The sequence below is a fragment of the Oryctolagus cuniculus genome, chromosome 8 (genome assembly GCF_964237555.1).
Source record: "Oryctolagus cuniculus chromosome 8, mOryCun1.1, whole genome shotgun sequence".
Classification (NCBI taxonomy): Eukaryota; Metazoa; Chordata; class Mammalia; order Lagomorpha; family Leporidae; genus Oryctolagus; species Oryctolagus cuniculus.
Window position 1 is genome coordinate 40023301 of NC_091439.1, and position 24295 is coordinate 40047595.

Here is a 24295-nt window from a genome sequence, read left to right on the forward strand (position 1 = left end):
GAAGAAACACATGAGTAAGATCCAGAGCAGAAGCAGGACCTACAGTGGTTGGAACTGGATTCAAGGCAGCACTAGTGACTTCAGAAGCCAGACTTTCTGATTCTTCAATGAACGTGATCTCTCTACCTTGTTACCCATGGCTGCTGCTTTTTTTTTTCAGTCTTTTTCTTTTTGTTTGTATTACTGATTTTCATAAATGTATAACATATTTTATGCTTATTGATAAAGTCAGCATTCTTAGAACTACTCCAGAGTGCATGCCTCCTCATGATCAATCGATGGTCTCTGCATTCTTTCATTTCTACCTCCTGCTAGTACCCACCCAGTTTCCTTTGCAGAGCTTAGTATCTGCTGCAATTCATTGAGTTTGTGGAGCTGTCTAGACATGTTCACCCTACAGCCTTCCTGACCAATCTATAAAGTCCTTGACTTGGGTCAGCTGCCCACGCATGCTCCTGTCAGCTGACGCCACTTGGGTGGAAGGTCTCATGATGAAAACCACAGCCATATAACGCTACATTTTCATACAAGCAGAGTGCAACAGAGGCACCTTGTAAAAATGGGATTTTTTTTTTAGAAAAACAGAATACATATTTAGTTAAAAATAATTCAAAAAACGTATTTGTCTTTAAAAATGTAGAAACATAGGATCATAATTTTATTAAATGCTAATAATTAAAGAAAAATAGTCCTTCATTATGTGCACTGTGAAATATTTTTAAATTTAATATAATTAGCTATCTCTGAGGATCATACTGAACTTATAAAGTTAAATTGGGTGCAATTGGTGCTAAGCTTTTTCACTTGATTTCAACTTGCAAATCCTAGTATAGAATCTAAAATATAGAGGTTAAATTTTTATGACATATCGTCTAAATATTCTTTCATTATTTTGTCAGTACATATTTTATTTTTCCAATTTCAGGGTATGTATTTTAGATCAACATGTATCTTTTCAATTAATATCATATTCTCCCATAAAGTTTAATAACATTGAGGAATATAGTTACAGGGATGTTGTTAGATTTTATAAATTCTTATTTCTTTTTTTTTTTTTTGACAGGCAGAGTGGACAGTGAGAGAGAGAGAGAGACAGAGAGAAAGGTCTTCCTTTGCCCTCCAATGGCCGCCACGGCTGGCGCGCTGCGGCCGGCGCACCGCGCTGATCCGATGGCAGGAGCCAGGAGCTAGGTGCTTTTCCTGGTCTCCCATGGGGTGCAGGGCCCAAGCACCTGGGCCATCCTCCACTGCACTCCCTGGCCACAGCAGAGGGCTGGCCTGGAAGAGGGGCAACCGGGACAGAATCCGGCGCCCCGACCGGGACTAGAACCCGGTGTGCCGGCGCCGCTAGGCGGAGGATTAGCCTAGTGAGCCGCGGCGCCGGCCAAATTCTTATTTCTTAATTTAAACTCTGAGGAATTGGCCATTTGCGTGCATATATATATCAGCAAGTGTACAGTGTGTGTACACAATACACAGGTTATTGAATGTTTGTACATTACAGCTAATGTCTTTTGACCCCTAAGCCACATAACTGATGAGGGAATTTCCTTTAGGGCAACTTCATAATCAAGCATATATTCATAATTACTCTTTTCTATCTTGTACTGCTTGGTCCTTGACTTTACTCCTCAAAAATGTTAAGAAATGCATAATGGAAGTTAGAACAAGATCCTCTGGACCTTTCTGCTTACTCACTCTTGTAACATGTAAGGACCTAAATATATATATAATTTCTTAATTCTTTCTAATTTACATAAATTTAGTTTATGCCTCTATCAGTTAATTCTCAAAAGCTAATACTGCCCTCATAAAAACAGCTAGATTCACTGCCTATCTATATAGTTATAGATAGATAGATAGATATGCCGAAGATGAGAAGCCAAGTTTTGTGTCATTAAAACTTTAGATCATTTCCTCCTGTTCTTTCACTTTCCTGTTCTTCTTGTAAGCAATATCGTCAAAACAGAAGAAACTGTGGGACAAAGTGCTGGATTTCTGTATATTTTAAAGTAGTATGGTGACCACTCAGAAATTACTCCTTTTATTCATAACAGAATCAGAGACACTGTACTAGTTAAACATATATTTAAGAAACATTGTGGGAAAGTAATTTGCATCACGGGTAATACTAAAATGACCAATTTCCTGCCTTTAAAACGTTCAGACCAAACTCCATATGCACGAAATGTGTTTTTTTGTTTTTTTGTTTTTTGCCTGTAATTCAGTCTATATTATTCTGACTGCTATTCTACCTGATAACAGAAACCTAATCTCAGTCAATTAAAGATAACCTCATGGAAACTTTTTGTTTTCTTCAGTCACTTCAGGGTTCCCTTAGTCACTTCAGGGTTCCCTTGGTCAATTGTCTGCCTTCCCTCTGAATCTTGAAATTAGACCTTTGTGTTCCAAAGGATTCTCCAGTGGCCAGACATAGCGGAGGAGGCAGCGGTGAGGAATAAAAAGGGATAATCTGATTAACGGTTGTCATCATCTATTCTCAGTGGGCTCTGTTAACATAACAGGTTCACATTGATTCTCTGGTTGTTGGTCCATGCAAATGCATGCTCTTCCTTCCTGTATCTTACTTCAACCTTAACACACATGATCAAGTCTCCAGCATTTGTGAGTCCTTCTGAGATGTAGGGAGGTCCTCCAAAAAGTTCAAGGAAAAACTGAATTAAAAGAAAATATCATTTTCCATGTACATGAAGATTTTTTAAACAGTTTATAAAAGCATTTTTTAAAATTAGGTATGGATTTCACAATTATTGCACTAAATAAATTTATCTTCTAATTCAATTTTTCTATGAACTTTTAAAAGTATCATCATATGACAAATACTTGACTTTCACTCACAGTATACCGGATGCTAGAAAACTCTCAAGTCTGTCTCAAGTACCTCTGCTCAGCCACTTGATTTATTCATTTCTTCTCTGCTGCTATAGCCTCTCAGAACTCTGGAAAGCAAGTGGATGTCTTCTCTGCTTTTATGTTCTTTCTTACTTAATCCATGGCAGACTTGCTGCTGTATTTTCCTATAGATAAGGAGTTAGGACTCAGATGTATTCTCCCAGAATCATAGCACCTCGTGTTCTCTACCTCTATTCTGATTCCCCATTTCTCCCCAGCCAATGAGACGTACCTTTCTGCTAGAATGAGAAAATTTTACTTTTATATTAAGCATTTTCAAGTCTATGATATATTGGCATCTTAAAAGGGTTAGAGTTTAGAAGCTCAAATACCTGAAACATTATAAATCAAAAACTTTTGCTCCAGAAATGAAAGCAACATTTTTCCTGTTTCTTTATGGTATCACTATTCCCCTGAGGCAATGGATGCTTCACTTTCTACTTTGAATAGAAACCAGGTCATCAGGATAAAAGAAATGACTAGGAACAAAGGACATATACGTTAACAAAAGACAAAAGATTCCACCTTAGATATACAGGCAGACTTGAGTAACGTCAAAGAGAAAGAATTCTTTCTTCCAGAGTTCAGTTGCGGAAGAGAGAAGGAAACAAAGATAAGACTTTATTGAGTATGTTCTATTAAGTTAAATTACGGAGGATTTCCACAGAATATAATTATGTATATGCATTACCTATGCAAATAAACTAGTGAATTTTTAAAGCATAGTGAAAACTAGCTTATCCTCTTCATTAGGGAAAGAAGAGAGTGAAGAAGAAGGTTAAACAGTGAAGGGAGTAGAAGTCCAGTTGGAGACTGGGGGAGAAGGGAAAGTAGATGACAGAAATAATATGCAAATACACATAAATGCAAATATTTAGGTACAGATGGTTGTCTTTGATTAGAATAACTAATAAAAGTATGGCAACAAAAACGAAGATGAGATTCATCAGCAATATGGGGACAGGATCAGAGTCCTGGAGTACTCTATATCCTAGCAAACGTGTTGGTCTTTACCATAGAGGAAATGGGGGCTCCATATAAGAATGAAACTTTTTGTCCTGCATGAAGAACCTCTGTGGGTGAGACCCCCAGTGGAAAATAAGAGGTAATCAAAGAAGGATGTGCTTTTCTCTGAAGGGAGGAGAGAACTTTCACTTTGCTTATGGCTTGTCTAAATAAGGAAGGAGATTGTGGATTCAAAAAGCTTCCCTCAAGGCAGCTAGTGTCAAGAGCCTCGGGTGATCACTGATATCATACTTAAAGAGTGTTAACTGTTAAATTAGCAACAGCAGTCACTGTACACTAACTACTCATGCAGGATCTCTGTCCTCAAAGAGTGGGATTATGAATGTTAATAATAAAATTTGTTCACAAAGATTTACTTTGTGTTAATGTGTTAAGTGGAGGTATTTTTATGTCTCATAAGCTATAGTTATATCTAAGTGCTTGCAAAAGACATACCCTTCTTTAGTTCTTCTTCAAAGTTAATTAATTTTCTCAAAAATATGTATATATAAATTAAACTTCATAAAGGGTTACCTTTATTGAATTAAAAAGACTTTTTTTCCTTATTATAAAAATAATCCTTTTAGTGTTCTATTGCACAGTAGGGTAACAATAGTCAACAATAACATACTGTATTTTTCTAAATAGCTGGAAGAAAGACTTGAATGTTCACACTACAAAGAAATCTTGAATATATGAAGCAATGGAAGCTAATTATTCTAATTTGATCATCAAAATGTATGCATATATTGAAATATTACATTGTACCTCATAAATATGTACAGTTATTATTTGTCAATAAATACAAACAATCTAATAAAAAGAATGAAACTTTTGAAACATATATATATACCAGAAGTATGAAACAAGACCCCTACCTTACAATCTATATAAAAATCAGCTCACAATGGATCAGGGATCTGAACCTAACAACAGTATCCATCAAATTACTAAAGGGAAACATAGGGAAAAAACTGTAACACATTGGCATAGGCAAGGACTTCTTGGATAAGACCCCAGAAGCACAGGCAATAAAGGCAAAAACAGACAAATGGAATTGCACAACAAAGGGAACACTCAGCAAAGTGAAGAGGCAACCTACAGAGTGGGAGAAAATATTTGCAAACTATACATCTGATAAGGGATTAATACCCAGAATATATAAGGAACTCAAGAAATTCAACAATAAAACAAACAGTCCAGTTAAGAAATGGGCTAAGGATATGAGTAGGCACTTTTCAAAGCATGAAATACAAACGGCCAATAGATATATGAAAAATGTTCAGAATCACTTGCCATCAGGGAAATGCAATTAAAAACTACCATGTGGCCTCATCTCACCCAAGTTAGAATGGATATCATCAAACATCAAAAAATAACAAATGCTGAAATGGATGTGGGAAAAAAGGTATCCTAATACACTGTTGGTGGGAATGTAAACCATTACAGCCATTATGGAAGACCATATGAAGAATTTGAAAATAAATCTACCACATGACCTAGCCATCCTACTCCTGGGAATTTCCCTAGGGGAAATGAAATCATCATAGCAAAGACTTATCTGTAACCCCATGCTTGTAGCAGCTCATTTCACAACAGCTGAGATACGGAATCAACCCTGATGTCTATCAACGGATGACTGAATAAAGAAATTGTGGTATATATACACTATGGAATACTACTCAGCCTTAAAAAAGAATGAAATCCCATCTTTTACAACAAAATGCATGCAATTGGAGACCATTGGCTTAGTGAAATAAGCCCAAAAAGACAAATATCATGTTTCCTCTCATTTGTGGTAACTAATATACAGAGTACAAAAACATATACTGTATATGAATGAAATTGACGTGTTGAGATTTGAGTATTGTTTATAGCCCTGTCTATACTCCTGAGGAACAATGGTTTTCCTTCTTACTACTTGTTGAATTCTTTATGTAGTGAAGGATTAAGCTTGTGATTATAAAGTAAGTTGAAACTATGTCATTTCAAAAATTAAAAGAAAAATAAGAATGAAAAAGGGAGGGTAATAGCATGGGAGGGAGAGTAGGGTGAGAAGTATCATTTTGTTTTTAAAACTTTATAAATAAAAATTATCCCTTTATATCAATAAAAAGAAAAATATGATGATTCTCTATTCCTGATTTCTAGTGTAAACTTGTTTCTGGAGACATATGGTTGTGCTTACCAACAACTCAACCTTTCACATTCTCAAATGTGATCTACCAATTTCTAGCTATCATTAATATCATTTCAAGTGATTCATGAGGTCAAAATAATTTCATGAAACTACTAGAAATGTATTTGTACATTCACTGTGTTGAGATCTGCACCGGTGGTGCAAAATCAGTAGTAGTTAAAATGTTGGCACCTTCACATGGTTCAAAGGCAGTAGCACCAAACTGGGCCAGTAGCCACTGAATTTTTCATTGCTATACATTCATGTTTTTCTTTTTCCTGATTATTTTTATGTAAAGTTTACTTGTTCTTATATATTTGAAGAACAGAAAGGCACAGAGAGAGAGAAAGAGAGAGATCGATCTTCTATCTGTTAGTTCATTCTCTGAATGCCCTCAACAGCTAGGGCTGCACCACTCTGCTGCCAGAAACTAGGAACTCCATCAGAGCTCCCACTTGAGTGGCAGGGGCCCAAGCACTTGGGCCATCATCTACTGCCTCCCTGGACACATTAGCAGAAAACTGGATTGGAAGTGGAGGTGCTGGGATTTGAACTGCTACTCTGATAGGAAATGCAGGCATTTCAAATGGCATTTAACTGCTGTACCATGTCTGCCCCACATTCACATTTTTCTGAAAAAGACAGTGTCACGGGGCTAGTGCTGTGGTGTAGTGGGTAAAGCTGCCACCTGCAGTGCTGGCATCCCATATGGGCACCAGTTCGAGACCTGGCTGCTCCACTACCAATCCAGCTCTCTGCTGTGGCCTGGGAAAGCAGTGGAGGATGGCCCAGGTGCTTGGGTCCCTGTGCCCATGTGGGAGATCCAGGGGAAGCTCCTGATTCCTAGCTCCTGGCTCCTGGCTTCAGATTGGCACGGCTCTGGCCATTGCCGCCATTTGGGGAGTGAACCAGTGAATGGAGGACTTTCTCTCTCTCTCTCTCTCTCTCTCTCTCTCTCTCTCTGCCTCTCTGTAACTCTGCCTTTCAAAGAAATAAATAAATCTTAAAAAAAAAAAAAACAGTGTCACTTAAGTATACCTCTGACTGGCCACTAAAAATTATATTTATTGAATCTCACAGTTGAGTACATGTTCTGTGGCATACTGTAGTATGTATGATGATTGTACGTATGTAGTCCGTCTCAATAAAAAGCACTTTTGTGCCGTGTGAGTTGGAAGTTGAAAGCATAGAACACCATTTTTAATTGAAACAACCAATAGACAAACTGTGGTTATTCATATTTACATATCTGGCATGTATTTTCTCAAAAATGTATTAAATGAGTCTGTCATTTTAGGAGAAAACAATGGCAAAATGCAAGTTTTCAAACTTAAATTAGAATTTTGGAATACTACCTTTCATTTCTATGAGCTTGGCCAACTTTTCTAATGAGGTTTTTGATGCTAATAACAAGTATGATTTTTTAAATAACTGTGTAATGAAATGTGAATGCATAATTCTTTGAACTAAAATTCCAGATGACCAATGCATTATGTTATAAAATTACACATGGATAAAAGCTCCATTCAAAGTTCAAGATAGACCAATTAAATTTATTGTAATATGTCAATTGGATTTATTATAATTGTTCAAGACAGACTAACTTCAATTTATTATGAACTTATTGTAACAGAAAATTATATTATAAAAATCCCATGGTCTGAATTGATTCCAGATTGAAACCAAAGATTTAAGACATCACCACTTGCCAACTTTTGGTATAGTATAAGGGATATTAAAAATTATCTAAATAGGCTATTAAAATATGGTCACTTTTCCAACTAAATATTTGTGTTAGTCCAAACTTTTGTACATACTTGAACCAAAACAACGTAACACAATAGTACATCTATGGCCAGATAGAAAATACAGTTGTCTTTTATGAAATCAGATATTAAAGAGACTTGCAAAGCATAAAACATTAATGTCTTTACAAAACAACTTTTATTTTGGAAAATACAATTATTTTTCACAAATTATGTTGTTTATGTTAGCATGTAGTGAGCTTATTTTTATTTAAACATCATATATTTACATTTTGGTTTTGATTTCTCAAATAGTAAATATATTACTACATAAACAGCTACATAACCTACATAAGCATAATTATTTTATTTATTCAATAATTATTAAAAGTATAAAGCTATCTTGAAGCCTAAGCATTTAAAAATCAATATAAATTATATAGTCTGAAAAAAATGTGCCTGATGATAACAACTTACTCATTAGATTTGCTTCAAAACACCTGTTTCTTTGATCTGTCGCCACCATACATGGTTTCATAACTTTAGTTCTGCCACTGATAGCTTCAACCGAGACACAAAACAAATCTAGAGACCCTTGGATTGCCAGTCATCCAGCCCTCCCACCTCTTCCTTAAAGCAGCAGATATGATGACTGGCTACATTTTGCTCCAGTTTTATTTATTTCTAGGAGGGTTATAGTGCCCCCCATTAAAAAAAAAAAAAAGATTACACTGTAAAAAACTTTTATTTCAACTCTAAAATCTCCATTATCTATTTTCTGTTTTCTCGACTCACATTTCTTCTATTTTAAAATTACTGCTATAGGCCGGCGCCGCGGCTCACTAGGCTAATCCTCCGCCTTGCGGCGCCGGCACACCGGGTTCTAGTCCCGGTCGGGGCACTGGATTCTGTCCCGGTTTCCCCTCTTCCAGGCCAGCTCTCTGCTGTGGCCAGGGAGTGCAGTGGAGGATGGCCCAAGTGCTTGGGCCCTGCACCCCATGGGAGACCAGGAGAAGCACCTGGCTCCTGGCTTCAGATCAACGCGGTGCGCCAGCCGCGGTGGCCATTGGAGGGTGAACCAACGGCAAAGGAAGTCCTTTCTCTCTGTCTCTCTCTTTCACTGTCCACTCTGCCTGTCAAAAAAAAAAAAAAATTACTGCTATAATTCAGTTCCCAGCACATTCAGTATGAAATCCGGTGTGAAATTCGAATATAAATATGCAGTGGAGAGAGCATGGTACGGAGAAGAGAGGTTGGGTCGGGCATATGTACTTGAAGAGTGCTTCAAATAGAGAGAGCAGCAGAATTTGAAGGTCTGAGTGAGAATGTTTAAAGAGAGAAGAGACAAAGAGCGGAGCCATGGGGAACATCAACACTGGCAAATACATGTGGGCGAGGCAGAAGTGTATGAGCAAAACCAGTGGTGCTGTACCTTGGCAGGGTGTGTTCAACAGTGCTGTTTGGTACAGCAAGACAGTCTAAGTGAGGATCGAGGTTTGGCTCATTTGAAGGTCATCAGTGATACAACTGCAAACTACTTTAGAGGGTTGTGAAGGTCAAAGCTGGATGATAAAAAAAACTCCAGAGCAAATGGAAGGTGACACATTGGAAACATCAAGCAGCCTAGCCTAATATGTCCAGAAGTTTGAACTTAAGGCCATAAGCTAACTATTTTACCTTCAGGTTTCTGTTTGTGCATACGAGTTAGTATTGTTCAGCTTGGGTTTTACTATTGACAAAAAAAAAAATAACCAGGGCAAGCACTGATGGGCTGTGTTTAGAGAGCTACGGTGGGCACTGGGGCTGCCATTATACAGTTCCAGAGACTGAGTGCCTTCACAGAAATGCACCTTCTCACAGTTACGGCGGCCGGTGCACCAAGATCCACTGTGCTGGCAGAGGCTGGGTATTTGGCCTGGTGGTTAAGCCGCTGCTTGTGACACCCACCTCTCGTATTAGAGAGTGCCTGGGTTGGAGTTCCTGCTCCACTCTGGATTCCAACCTCCTGCTAACATACACCCTGGGGAGGCAGCAGGTGATGGCTCAAGGCTCTCAGCTTCATCCAGGCCCAGGCCATGCTATAAGCATTTGGGGAGTGAATCAGCACATGGGAGCCCTTTCTTTGTCTATCATTCTCTCTGTCTCCCAGATAAGTAAATCATTTCTTTTCTTTGTAATCCGCCAGCATGGTTGGTTTCTGGTGAGGCCTCTTGTCTTTCCAACATCTGGTTTCCCACTGTGAACCTGAGCTTTCCTCAGATTCTTGGTGTCTCTTCTTGCTAAGGACAGCACTCCCAACAGACTAGAGTCCTCCCCTTGTGAGCTCATTTCTCCTTATTTGCCATCTTAAAGTCCCGACCTCCAAACAGAATTGCACTGAGGATTAGGGCTTCAACACACAATGTAGGAAAGAAGGGGACAAAATTCAGTGAATAATCAGCACACAGAAGAGTACTCAATATAAGGTGGATTGTCAGAGGTTCAGCAAGTGACTTATAAAGAATAAGAAGAGCAGATGGGAAAAATGGCAGATGAAATTGCAGGTTGGGTCAGAGAGAAAAGGCCAGGAAGCACAAGGGAGCACCACACAGCATGGCAAAGGATGACGCACAACCCATATGCAGCACGGCCAGCGAGGGCAGAGAATACAATGGGGATAATCACAGAAGTGACGGAAGAGTCAGGTCTCTAAACTGCTATTAAATCCGGGAGAGCAACAGCAGTGATATCAATGTTACAGAAACAATACTGATACATTGCTTTCTGTATATTTAGTATTTTTTTTATTTTTATTATTTCTGACAGGCAGAGTGGACAGTGAGAGAGAGACAGAGAGAAAGGTCATCCTTTGCCGTTGGTTCACCCTCCAATGGCTGCCGCGGCCGGCACGCTGCAGCCGGCGCACCGCGCTGATCTGAAGCCAGGAGCCAGGTGCTTCTCCTGGTCTCCCATGGGGTGCAGGGCCCAAGCACTTGGGCCATCCTCCACTGCCTTCCCAGGCCACAGCAGAGAGCTGGCCTGGAAGAGGGGCAACCGGGACAGAATCCGGCGCCCCGACCGGGACTAGAACCCTGTGTGCCGGCGCCGCAAGGCGGAGGATTAGCCTAGTGAGCCGCGGCGCCAGCCTTGTATATTTAGTATTTAATAACACATTTTTCTAAGGATTTTCATTTTGAAAAAAAGAAAAACTTATCATAAAAAATGAATCATAAAATTCATTTGAATTGCCACATACTGGAATAAGAAACCTGCTCTCTGGGTCTCCAGTCAACTTTTCTGATACACCTTCTTCTAAGAGAATCCAACTGATTTTATCAGAACCGAGTGTTACTTACTGTATGTTATTTTATTCATAACACTTTTCACAGAACATTCAGAAAAGGTAACGTGAGAGAGAGTATCTGTAAGATAAAATAAAGGTGTTCTGACGCATGAACACTGGCTTGTACACCTGATTTGGATGGAAGGCACAGATTTCCAGTGTATCACTGAAATATTAAAAGTCCTTCTTGTTGCTTACATTTAAAATGGGCCCATAAACTGAAACACCTGGACAAAATTTGCGACGAAGCAAAGGAAGTTCAAATGATGCAAAGTCCAAGGATGAGTCAACGTGCATTTGCTGGCTCTGAAGACATAGGGACACAGGTGCAAGGAAAGTGAATGGTGTTAGACATGACATGGGCCCCCTGCTGACAAGAGCCAGGAAATGGGGACTTCGGGAGACACTTACAAGGAAACAGAAGCCTGGAAGGAACTGAGTTCATCCGAAACGCAATGAGCCTGGCTGGCGGTGGGTTCTTCTTCAGAGCCTTCAGATAAGAGCCCAGCTGGCCAACTTCTTGATTCTGTCTCCGTGAGAGCCCAGGAAGAGAATCCAGCCAGACCAAGCTCCTGAACTAAGAACCGGGAGACGATAAAATTATGTTGTTGTTTTCAGTCCCCACATTCGTGGTAATTTGTCACATGGCAATGGAAAACTAGCACAGTTATAAACATTCCGGTCCAAAAACAGCAACAAATGGAAGCAGTTTGAAACCCACCTGGGAAAACTCCATTACGTTCAAGGCCAGGGAAGATGCTTTGTGGTTTTCATCTCTGTCCACCAGGATCTTAGCTCTGAATCATCCTTCTTTCTCCATGAAAAGAGGCTTCTGTTTGTAGCTGAGTCGTTTTATCAACCTTTGATTCCTGCCAGGAAAATATTAGCATTCTGAGTGTTTCTCTCTCTCTCTCTCTCTCTCTCTCTCACACACACACACACACATTTCTCACTCTCTCTCCCCCTCCCACTTCTCATGAAATCTCTGTCTCTTTAAATCCAACTGTCAGTTTCCCTGCTAAAGACACATTCCCAAGTACAGTACAGTGTGAGCTTTGTGGGGATTCCGTACCAGTTCTCATTCAACAAAATGTCATCCATGGATTTTCTGACCTCACTCCTGCCCATTGTTGGCTTCTGTTGAGATGACTGATGAACAATGCCAATAAGCACCCCCAAAGTTCTCTGGTCTTATTGAGAGGATCTACAAGACGTGCCTTTAATCTCTTCTATCGAATACTCTGACCTGATTTTCCGCTCTTCCTGAGGCTGTGGTAAAAAGTTGTATAGCCACGCACTTAGCTTTTCCTCTATGTCACATTTTCAGAACCAATCTCTTCACTTTAGCATCTTTTGCCATCAGTCTAGGCTGGCTGAGAATTTCTCAAATCAACAAGTCCTGCTTCCATTTTGATTAAAAACTCCTTCCACAGTTTCCCTCTTCTCACCGTTTACAGAAAGAAGAAATCAGGCTTCACCTTGAACACGTTGCTTGGAAATCTCCTCAAGTCAAGGTCCAAGTTCTGCTTTCCACATAACTACAAGAAAAGATTTGTCCTAAGCTTCAGGATACTATATGTGGGAACTTCAAAGAGTGTGTGGATAAGTAAAATTAAATAATCAGTTTATGATGGTGCAAAAAAAGGTTGAAATCCACTCATAGACTTTTTTCCACAATATGCATTTTCCATGAACTTTTTGAAGAATTCTCACAACAAAGATATACCTTCCACCATTTCAAAAACATATTCCTCACTCTTGAACCCCCACCAGCCATATTTATAGAGTTTATAATCCTACTAACAGTCGTTTCAGAGCAACTTAGGCTTTTGCGATTGTGTTTTTCAAAATTCTAACGAGTTCATGACCTTGCTTCCAAAATCCTTTTCACATTTTTGAGAATTTGTTATGGAGCACCCTGGTATCAAAACTTGTGTTAGTTTTCCAATGTTACAAAACAGATTTGTCACAAGCTTAGAAGCTTAAAACAAAATTCGTCTTTCAATTTAAAAAATATTAATTTGTCTGAGAGGGAGAGAGACACAGAGCTCCCCTTTACTGGCTCAGTCCCCAACTACCTGCAAAGTCATGGCTAAGAAAAGGCTGGGGCCAGAAGTTGGGAATGTGATCCACGCCTCCCATGTGGGTGGTGGGGACCCAACTACTTGAGCCATTGTCTGCTGCATGGTGGGTAACTGGTTTGGAGTTATAGCCAAGGTTCTGAACAAGGGATTCCAGTGTGAGATGAAGGTGTATTTAACTACTAGGATAAACACCTGTTCCAATAATACCCATTTATTATTTCACAGTTTCTGTGCATCGGAAGTCCATACAGGTTCAAGTGGATTCAATGTTCAAGATATCATAAAGCCAAAGTCAAGGTGTTGGTTGGCTGTATTTTCTTCTGGAATGTCAGGTCCTCTTCCAGGCTCATTATTGTTAACTCTGCAGAATTTAGTTCTCTGCTGTTGTTGAACAAAAGTAGCTGTTTCCTTGTTGGCTGTTGGCCAGGAGCCATTCTCGGCTCCTTGCAGCCACTCTCCAATTATTGTGTATGGCTCTCTCCAGTTTCACAGCCAGGAATGATGCATCAAATCCTTCTGCTTTGAATTATGCTGTATCTAAAACAGAACAGAACAATAGAAAATTCTCCCTGAAAATCATCACTTATGATTGAGTTTTCTCCCAAGAGTTTTATGCTTGTTGAATTGGGATTTTTCATTTCTATTCAGGATATGACTGTGGACTCTTATTCTGATATAACCTCCCTGCCACGAACTTTCTGATAATCCTTTCTACCTTAGTCTGAGAGCATACTTTGATAAAGATATTTTCCTCTTTTCAGCCTCTAACTCTTGTTATCAAATGGCAGCACCTTGTTCCTCTTGAAATTCAGAGATCATGTGAGCGTTTCCTTTATGTAACAAGTATACATATCTGAAAGTCTTGTTTTCATCTTATCAATCACAGATTATGGGCTGAAATGCCAGGTACTTACTTCTAAATTCTTCTGGAAGTAAATAATGAATGTATATAAACAAATACAAGTAATAAAGTGTTCTTTATTCATTTTATTTGGAATTTAGCCAAATGAAACTATCCAGCCTTGCAATTCTTGTTCATGGTGCAAAGGTTATGTTAAATAAAAATATACTTTGAGAGGCTATAACTGACATCAATTATTAAGTGTGAAAATATTTTTGAAAAATAATCCCATTAAGGCATGTTTGAAACCCACCAGTTTAATTTTTAATGATATAAAATAAGCATATATTCTGTTTCACTTTTTCTGAGGAAAGCACCTGCAACTACCAAGGCCAAATCTAACCAGAGACAGAGTGACAAATTGATAAGATCAGAACTTTTTTTTAAAGTAGAAAAGAGAATACCATCATTTCACTTCGTATTAGTTTATATAAGTAACATTCAACTTCAAAGTCAAACAAGAGATTTACTAAAAGTTATCAGTTCCTGTTCAAATATTACATTTCAAGTTTTCTCAGGCTTCACTGCTTTATTGTTGGTAAATACAGACACTGAGAAAAATGTCACCTCACAGGGACATATTTTTTCTTTAATTTCAGTATTACTATTTATTCACATCAAGTGGTACGTTGCATTTAAGCCATTAGAAGTGGAAGCTTTTTAAACCAGTTTTTAAATCTGTGGTTCTGTGACATAAAGGGGCATCCTTCCTTTTTTTTTTTTTATGGTGTATTTATTTATTGGAAAGGAAGAGTGACAGAGAGAGAGGGAGAGACAGAAAGAATGATCTTCCATCCACTGACTCACTCCCCAGATGGCTACAACAGCCAGGTCAGAACCAGGCCAAAACCAGGAGCCAGGAGCCAGGAGCCAGGGACTGCATCCTGGTCTTCCAGATGGATGGCAGAGACTCAAGTATTTGGGCCATCTTTTGCTGCCTTCCCAGATACATTAGCAGGAAGCTGGATTGGAAGCAGAGCAGCAGGCCCTCTAACCAGCACTCCAAAATGGGATGCCAGCATAGGAAGTGGTGGCTTAACCCACTGTGCTAAAATGCCAGCCCCAGCACAAACTTCCTTTAACAAAGAATTTGTGTACATGTACCTTTTTCTCTTTTCTGGAGATAGTTACATGGTTTATCAAATTCTTAAAAAGTTTCCATTCATGGTAATTTAAAAGCATAATTTTTTGTGCTTTATCTCATCAAGGGATACCATCAATTCCTCCACCTCTTGGAACTTGGTCGTCCTTGCCATTTGCTTTGATCAACAGACTACTGCAGAACTACCACTGGGTGAGTCCCAGCACGGAGGCCTCAGGAGGCTGTGGAACGTCCTCCTCTGCTATCACAGGACTCTAGGTCCACCTTGTCGTGAGGGAGAAGTGGGAAGATGGCCCCTCCCCATTCTTTAAACTACCCCAGTTGATGACCCAAACTTGTTCATGAAGCCAGCTGGCTACACCCACATCCACCCAGTCAACCCATAGAACTATGACAAATAACAACTAAGCCTGGTTTTAAGCCATTGAACTTTTGGTGTGTGATGAACCAACACTCATCGAAATTGTAACACTCTACAAAAAGCTTGTGTAGGGACAAAAAAGCAAATTTCCCATCAACAACTTTTTATTTATTAAACAGAATTTTTGAAAAAAAAATGCTAAAAAATAGAGGGACCCCTTATCAGTATTTTGGTGATGTTCTTCTGGATCAGAGACTAAAAGGAGACAAAATATTCATGTTCAGAAAAATATTATTTTACAATATTTTTGTAATTTAAAAACTTTTGTAATTAACTTCTATGGTATAAAAATTATATATAATTTTTCATTGAATTATATATAATTTTTCATTGGCGAAGTCATGAGTTATGGGATCATTTTATCAACAAGCATTCACAGTCTTGAATCCATCTTCCTATTCATGGGGGTAGGCAGCCACATGGGGGTAGGCAGAACACTTCGCAAGTGAAAATTGTTCTAATCTATTTTGTCTAATTTCTTCTTTTTCTTCATTTGTTTTTTCCTCCTTGACTTAGAGAAGTGAGAAATCCTTTGAGGGAGAATTGACCTATGCTCAGGTAAGAAATGTAAACCAAATCTGGGAATCTAGACTGTTGACTAGGAAGGAAGAGTCACCAGCCTCTTGCATGTTGACTCATAATTGCTTTCTTTAGATGCCTAGAAAGTTTACCGTGTTTTCAATCTCAAATTCTTACATTGTCAATAGAATTTTGTGTCCTACTTTACACAAATAAATAAAATTTCCAATATAGCCTTCTCAAAGCTCTCATAAAGGAGGATTCTCCCTGAGAAACTGATTGTTTTCTGTTTGCTACATCCTGATTCAGAAATAATTTTTGATATATTTTATATCTATTTCATCTATACTACATTTTCTTTGCCCTGTATCAGATGTTGAGTATAACAATGATGGAATAAACAATTAATATTTAATTTGAAATTAATATTTAATCAAAATGAAGTCTACACTTTGAAAATCAAATTTATGTTATATTTTCCCAGCGTTATTTTATATATTACAATGATGTATGAAAATTCATAACATCAGCTAGGTCACAATTTTAGCCTATTAAGTCTATTATTTCATCCTGATTTGTTTGCTTTCTTTGAAGAAGTAATTCAAGATCTGTTACATTTTATTAATCCTTTAAAAACATGTGATTATTTAAATATCACTGGTTTTGGATTAAACTGTATCTTAACCTTCTCACCTGTAATTAGGGGAAATTGAGCTATTTATATGTGAGTATTTTTCTTATATATTCTTACTGCACTATTTATTCCTAGTCTGAATAAATGCGTATATTATTACTTCAAATGTGTCTAAGGAGAAAGTGACGTTTTCAATTCAGTTGTGCCTTACTACAAATAAATGGTTTTCCTTTTAGATTCACCGGCTTTTCCAGTTGTCACATGACAGTCAAATACTTGATTCAACATTGCGCACCATTTTCATTAGGAAGCTGCTTGCATGCCGGGTCTCCTATCAAAGTGCCTCAGTTGGAGTCCAGCACCTGCTTCCAATTCAGCTTCTTGCTAATGGACACGCTGGGAGGCAACAGGTGATGGTTGAATACTTGGGTCTCTGCCACCCATGTAGGAGAACTGGACTGAGTTCTCAGTTTCTGCCTTCATCCTCACCCAACTGTGTAAGGGTCTGGGGAGTGAAAAAACAGTGGGAGATCTCTCTGTCTCTCTCTCTCTCTCTCCCTGCTCCCGCCTCAAGTAAAATAAAAAGTAATTAATTCTCAAAAATTAAAATAAATTCAAAACATCCTTCAGCTATCACATCAGTTTTTCAATTAGATTTTCCTTTTCACTGCTAATGTCTTCATATGATTTATCAGCATAGCAGAAATATAATTTTAATACAAATTTTAAGTAAAATTTACTCCTAAAACTTTAGAATTAAAATGTTCAGAACAGACTACTTGATGAACACTGAGTTGAAAGCAAACGATGTTACCAATGAATCGGAAGAAATTGTTGATTTACTGGTGTTTGCTTTTTCCGCAGAATCTAAAAGGAGTAAATATTTTGTGGGAAATTCTTAGTCCTTCCATCATTTTTCTCAGTAGGTAACATCCTCCCTGGCTTTATTGAACTTCCTCTGCAGTATGCGTTGCATGATGAATCATTTTAATCATGATACGTGTACTCCAAGTTATTGTGTTTCCTTAGACCCTTGATGGTCTTTCTTTGACATCCCCAGCCCCAGCTTGCCTTCATTTCTCTATTTCTGTTCCAGGGATGATCTGCAGTACTGGAGAGAGTTGCACAGTTGTGCAAGCACTTCTAATTTTCTTCTTAGCAATTTTTTCCCACTTCTTATTATTAAGACCTTGACTTTATTTTATTTTCCTCATACAGGTGCTGCCTACCACTTATTCCCTCCTTTCCTAATCTTCCTCCTGTTTCTAATGAATAAGAGAAACTGGAGGTAGAATACCATTTTGAGATCATGTGTGAGAACCAACCATCCTAGTTAACCAGTGGCTGCACAGGTTCTCCACCTCCACGTTGCTGACTTTATGTTGAAAACAGGGATGCTGTTTAGTTTAGAAAACTAAACCCTTATGTATCATAGCATTGGCTTTGGGTTGGGTTGCATGCTCAAACATGAGTTCTTTCTTTTTTTTTTTTTTTTTTTTTTGGACAGGCAGAGTTAGACAGTGAGAGAGAGAGGGACAGAGAGAAAGGTCTTCCTTCCATTGGTTCAACCCCCAAATGGCCACTACAGCTGGCGCGCTGCGGCAGACCCGAAGCCAGGAGCCAGGTGCTTCCTCCTGGTCTCCCACGCGGGTGTGGGGCCCAAGCACTTGGGCCATCCTCCACTGCTTTCGCAGGCCACAGCAGAGAGCTGGCCTGGAAGAGGAGCAACCGGGACCAGAATCCGGCGCCCCATCAAACCTGCTTTCTAACTACACTCACGATATTGATACATCCTAGCGTGTGTGAAGCGCATCCTAGTCCACTTGAATGTTCTCACCTAGAGTTGTGCAGGGAATAGCCTGTGCAGCTATATGGCATGACCCTGATGGAGCTATTCTGTCTTAAAACTGAAATTCCTAACTTTCAAATAATGATTCCACCTTTTTCTAAAATTTATTTATTTTCATTTATTTATTTTTTTATTTTTGACAGGCAGAGTGGACAATGAGAGAGAGCGACAGAGAGAAAGGTCTTCCTTTTGCTGTTGGTTCACCCTCCAATGGCCGCCGGGGCTTGCGCACTGCGGCCAGCGCATCCAGCTGATCCGAAGCAGGAGCCAGGTGCTTTTCCTGGTCTCCCATGCGGGTGCAGGGCCCAAGGACTTGGGCCATCCTCCACTGCACTCCCGGGCCATAGCAAAGAGCTGGCCTGGAAGAGGAGCAACTGGGACAGAATCTGGCACCCCGACCGGGACTAGAACCTGAGTGCTGCAAGGCAGAGGATTAGCCTATTGAGCCACGGCACCGGTCATGATTCCACCTTACAGACAATATTGTTCCTCAGACACACTCTCTCTTGAAATACCTCCAATGAAAATCCCCTTCCTAGGCCGGCGCCGCGGCTCACTAGGCTAATCCTCCGCCTTGCGGCGCCGGCACACCAGGTTCTAGTCCCGGTCGGGGCGCCAGATTCTGTCCCGGTTGCCCCTCTTCCAGGCCAGCTCTCTGCTGTGGCCAGGGAGTGCAGTGGAGGATGGCCCAAGTGCTTGGGCCCTGCACCCCATGGGAGACCAGGAGAAGTACCTGGCTCCTGCCATCGGATCAGCGCAGTGCGCCGGCCGCAGCGTGCCGGCCGCGGCAGCCATTGGAGGGTGAACCAATGGCAAAGGAAGACCTTTCTCTCTGTCTCTCTCTCTCTCACTGTCCACTCTGCCTGTCAAAAAAAAGAAAAGAAAATCCCCTTCCTTTTTCTCATATAGTGTATCCAAAAAAGGATATCTTCTTTTTTTTTTTTACATTTAAATCTCCTCTGGGCTCTTAATGCACATGATTTGACTGAAATATATTTAGTTTTTGTTATTACCTTCTTGCGTTTGTAACAATAACTTTGATAAGACTCTCACATAAAAGAGTGATTCTTGGGTTCTAGGGAACTGGTTTACTCCCATGTTTAAATAGTGTAGTATTAAAATAAAAGGATTTTTGAATAAAATATTGATGTTCTTGGGAAAACTTAGATCTTTCATTTGCATAAATTCCTCAATAATATATTCTGAGCACATACAGAATCCTCCATTTTTAAAGAAAAATAAACAAAGGTTAATGCTAAGGAAAAAAAACTACAAATCTCTTAAAGTTAATGTTAAGCAACAGAAAAAAGTATTTTCCCTTTTCAGATTTTGTAGTTCAAGCTCTAAGCATTAAGAACTGAAATAAACTTGAGATTACTATATTAATGTACTTCTGATTTAGATTACCTCACCCTACCTTCTCTGACATTCCAGAGTTATGTATATGACATTCCAGTTATGTATTAACTGACCTGTGAAGGTGAATTGAGAGGGGAGCTTATGATTATTATGAGGCATTATGCTGGAGCCAGCATCTATATTGTGAAATATTATATGATTACCTCATAGGCTTGAACCAGAGCCCCTTGTTGGGCAGAAGTTTCTAAAGTGTAGTATAGCGACACACACTGAGCAATAAATATAAATTCTCATTTAATCTGTATGAACTTGAAAATTACTTTCATTTGTCTCATTTTTGCCATCATTTCTCAAATGGGTGGTGTATACACGAAAGAAAAGTAGGATGGTTGAAACAAAGGCATGCTGTTTCAGTCTCTACATCTGTGTCGATTGCCCAAGAAATCAGATGACTACAAAGGGACATTGGAAGTTGTATTTAGTATGTATTGAACACTAGATTTCTTGTTTCCACTGAGTTGTGCTTGAGTTATTGATGACTATATAACAAACCACTCCCATAAATTAAGACTTAAAGCAACCATTTTGATATCTCTTCTGGTTCTGTTATTCAACTGGGCTCAGCTGGACATTTTTTTTTTAAATTTGGATTCTTTATGAAGTTGCAGTTAAGGGGGGCTGGAGCTAAAGTCAAGGGGAGACCCCACTGCTCACTGGGATACTGGGCTGGCTGGGACTCTCTACCTCCCCACGCCATCTCACGCCCTCTCCTTGTGCTTCCTCAGGTAGTCCCTGTGCTGGACTACTTCAGTGAGATAGCACGAGTTTTTGAATGGTGGTTCCTAAAAGAGAGCATTCTAATATGGAACACAAAACCTAGCACAAAACCTAGTCCTCTTTAAACTAGTCCTCTTTAAATAGAGGCTTGGATTTCAACAGTTTGCACCCCCATAGAAACACAAAGTGAAATATTGTTTGAGTACTCGTTATAGCATTAAATCTCAATGTACAGCACATTAAGGATAGAGATCCTACATGAGGAGTAAGTGCACAGTGACTCCTGTTGTTGACTTTACCAATTGACACTCCTGTCTATGGCATCAGTAATCTCCCTATGCTCCAGTCATGAGTTTCCAAGGCTATGGAAGCCCTCTGAGTTCTCCGACTCTTATCTTGTTTAGACAAGGTCATAGTCAAAGTGGAGGTTCTCTCCTCCCTTCAGAGAAAGGTACCTCCTTCTTTGATGGCCTGTTCTTTCCACTAGGATCTCACTCGCAGAGCTCTTCTGCCAGAGTGTCTTGGCTTTCCATGCCTGAAATACTCTCATGAGCTTTTCAGCCAGATCCGAATGCCTTTAGGGCTGATTCTGAGGCCAGAGTGCTATTTAGGACATCTGCCATTCTATGAGTCTGCTGAGTATCTCACTTCCCATGTTGGATCACTCTCCCCTTTATTTACTCCATCAGTTAGCATTAGCAGGTACTAGACTTGTCTATGTGCTCCCTTTGACTCCCAGTCCCTTCACCATGACCAACTGTGAACTGAAACTGATCACCTGGAACAGTGAGATGGCATTGGTACATGCCACCTCGATGGGATTGAATTGGAATCCCCTGGTATGCTTCCAACTCCACCACTTGGGGCAAGTCAGCCTGAGCATGTCCCAAATTATACATCTCTTCCCTCTCCCATTCCCACCACCATGTTCAACAGGGATCACATTTCAGTTAATTTTCAACACTTAAGAATAACTGTGCATCAATTACAGATCTAAACCAGTCATATTAAGTAGAACAGATAAAAAAACTACTAAGAGGGATAATGTATTTAGTTGTTCATTAACAGTCAGGGCTATGCTGATCAAGCCACCATTTCCCATAGTGTCCACCTCACTCCAACAGGTTTCCCTCTTGGTGTTCAGTCAGTCGTCACCGATCAGGGAGAACATATGGTATTTGTCCCTTTGGGACTGGCTTATTTCACTCAGCATGATGTGTTCCAGATTCCTCCATTTTGTTGCAAATGACTGGATTTCGTTGTTTCTTACTGCGGTATAGTATTCTAAAGAGTACATATCCCATAATTTCTTTATCCAGTCTATCGTTGATGGGCATTTAGGTTGGTTCCAGGTCTTAGCTATTGTGAATTGAGCTGCAATAAACATTAGGGTGCAGACCGCTTTTTTATTTGCCAATTTAAATTCCTTTGGGTAAATTCCAAGGAGTGGGATGGCTGGGTCGAACGGTAGGGTTATCTTCAGGTTTCTGAGGAATCTCCAGACTGACTTCCATAGTGGCTTGACCAGTTTGCATTCCCACCAACAGTGGGTTAGTGTCCCTTTTTCCCCACATCCTCGCCAGCATCTGTTGTTGGTAGATTTCTGCATGTGAGCCATTCTAACCGGGGTGAGGTGAAACCTCATACTAAACTGATCCTCTGTAAAAAAAAAAAAAAAAAAAAAAAAAAAAGAAAGAAATTATCAATTCCCAACTTGACTCTCACTGGGATTAAACATGACAATAGGTCTGCTCTGATTTCATCATCATTTAAAAAAATCATCTATTATTTTTCACTTTATGTTTCTGTGTGGGAGCAAACTGTTGAAATCTTTACTTAATGTATACTAAGCTGATCTTCTGTATATTAAGATAATCGAAAATGAATCTTGATGTGAATGGAAGGGGAGAGGGAGTGGGAAAGGGGAGGGTTGTGGGTGGGAGGGACGGTATGGGGGGAAAGCCATTGTAATCCATAAGTCGTACTTTGGAAATTTATATGCATTAAATAAAAGTTTAAAAAAAAAAAATAGAGGCTTGGAGCTGGTACCATGTCAGTTCTGCCACATCATGATGGGTAATGCAAGACACAGTCTAGACAGGATGCACTGCCAGGCAACTGCTTTAGGACATCAACTCCAGATGACATGGTCCACTGCAGGCATCTTTTGAGTCAAAGGACTTAGCACACACATGGAATTTGGACAAAACTCATAAAAATATTGCTTTACATTTCAAGAGTGTGGGAATCTATGCATGGGCTTCTTAGAAAATAATTGTAGGAGTGGCATTTTCAACATCATTGGTATTTTAAAATTTTGTAGAAAAAGGAATCTAAGAAATAAGTTAATTCTGGTGTAAAAATGTGAAATCTGCAAACCAAAGTTCTTCAAAAAGTGAACAGAAAATGCATATTATAAAAAGCATGTTTTTTTTTAAAAAATGAACCAAAATAAACTTTTTGACAGATATTTTTGTTTCATGGTTAAAATACTTGGCATACAACATTCCTCAACAAATTCATTCTATACTTGGGATTTCAGTTATATTTTTCTATCAGAAGGACTTTCAAAACAAGAAAGGATTTAGTACAAAATTAAATGAAAATAAAAATAAATTTAATATTTCAGGAGAATAGTCATATATTAGGTTAATTGGAGCTAATAAGAAATACAGGCACCTAGACAAAATTAAGTAATAAGGGAATTAAGAATTGCTGCTTGGTGGGAACTTAATAGCCAGCTAAACTTACATAAACCAAACCAAAACATAACTTTCTGGGGCTATTTCTATATCCTTCTGTCTCTACCTTTCAAATAAAATAAAAATAAATTAATTTTTAAAATGTAATGGGGCAGGCAGTTGGCACAGTGTTTAAAACACCGCTTGGGACATCTACATCTTGTATCAGAGTGCTTGCAGTGAGTACTGGGTGCTCTGTTTCAAATCCAGCTTCCTGTTAACCTGCACCCTGGGAAGCAGCAGATGATAATTCAAGTTGTTGAGTTCCAATCACCTACATGAGAGGCCCAGATTCAATTCTGGATTCCTGGCATTGGCTTGATCCAGCCTTGGCTCTTGCTTGCACTTGGATACTGAACCAGCAGATAAAATTCTCTGTGTCTCTGCCCTTACATAAAAAAAAAAAATAGGAAAAAGAAAAATTCCTGGGGTGTAGGGCATGGCATTTGTCACAAGCGGTTAAGATGAGGCCTAGGATATGTATATCCCATACTGGAGTACCTGGGTTCAAGTCACGGCTCGGCTTCCTGTTCCAGCTTCCTACTAATGTATAAATGAGTGGCAACAGATGATGGCTGAGATACCTGGGTCCCTGTCACCAGTGAGGGAGACCCAGATTGGGATCCGGACTCTTGCTTTTGGCTTGGCCCAGCCTCAGCTGATATGGACATTTCGAGACTAAACCAATGGATCTCTGACTGTTTCTCATTCACTCTCTGTCCCTGTTTTCAAACAAATTAAAAC

The 24295-nt window shown here is 39.4% G+C and overlaps 1 long non-coding RNA gene across 1 annotated transcript; it reads right to left on the bottom strand.

The window, feature by feature from the left end:
• Positions 1-10961: 10961 nt before the first annotated feature.
• LOC138843488 (uncharacterized) lies at positions 10962-13318 on the bottom strand. The gene is made up of 3 exons (XR_011378254.1): positions 12237-13318; positions 11886-12033; positions 10962-11741 (listed from the first exon to the last, which is right to left on the bottom strand). It is a non-coding gene; the product is annotated as an uncharacterized lncRNA (long non-coding RNA).
• Positions 13319-24295: the final 10977 nt, after the last annotated feature.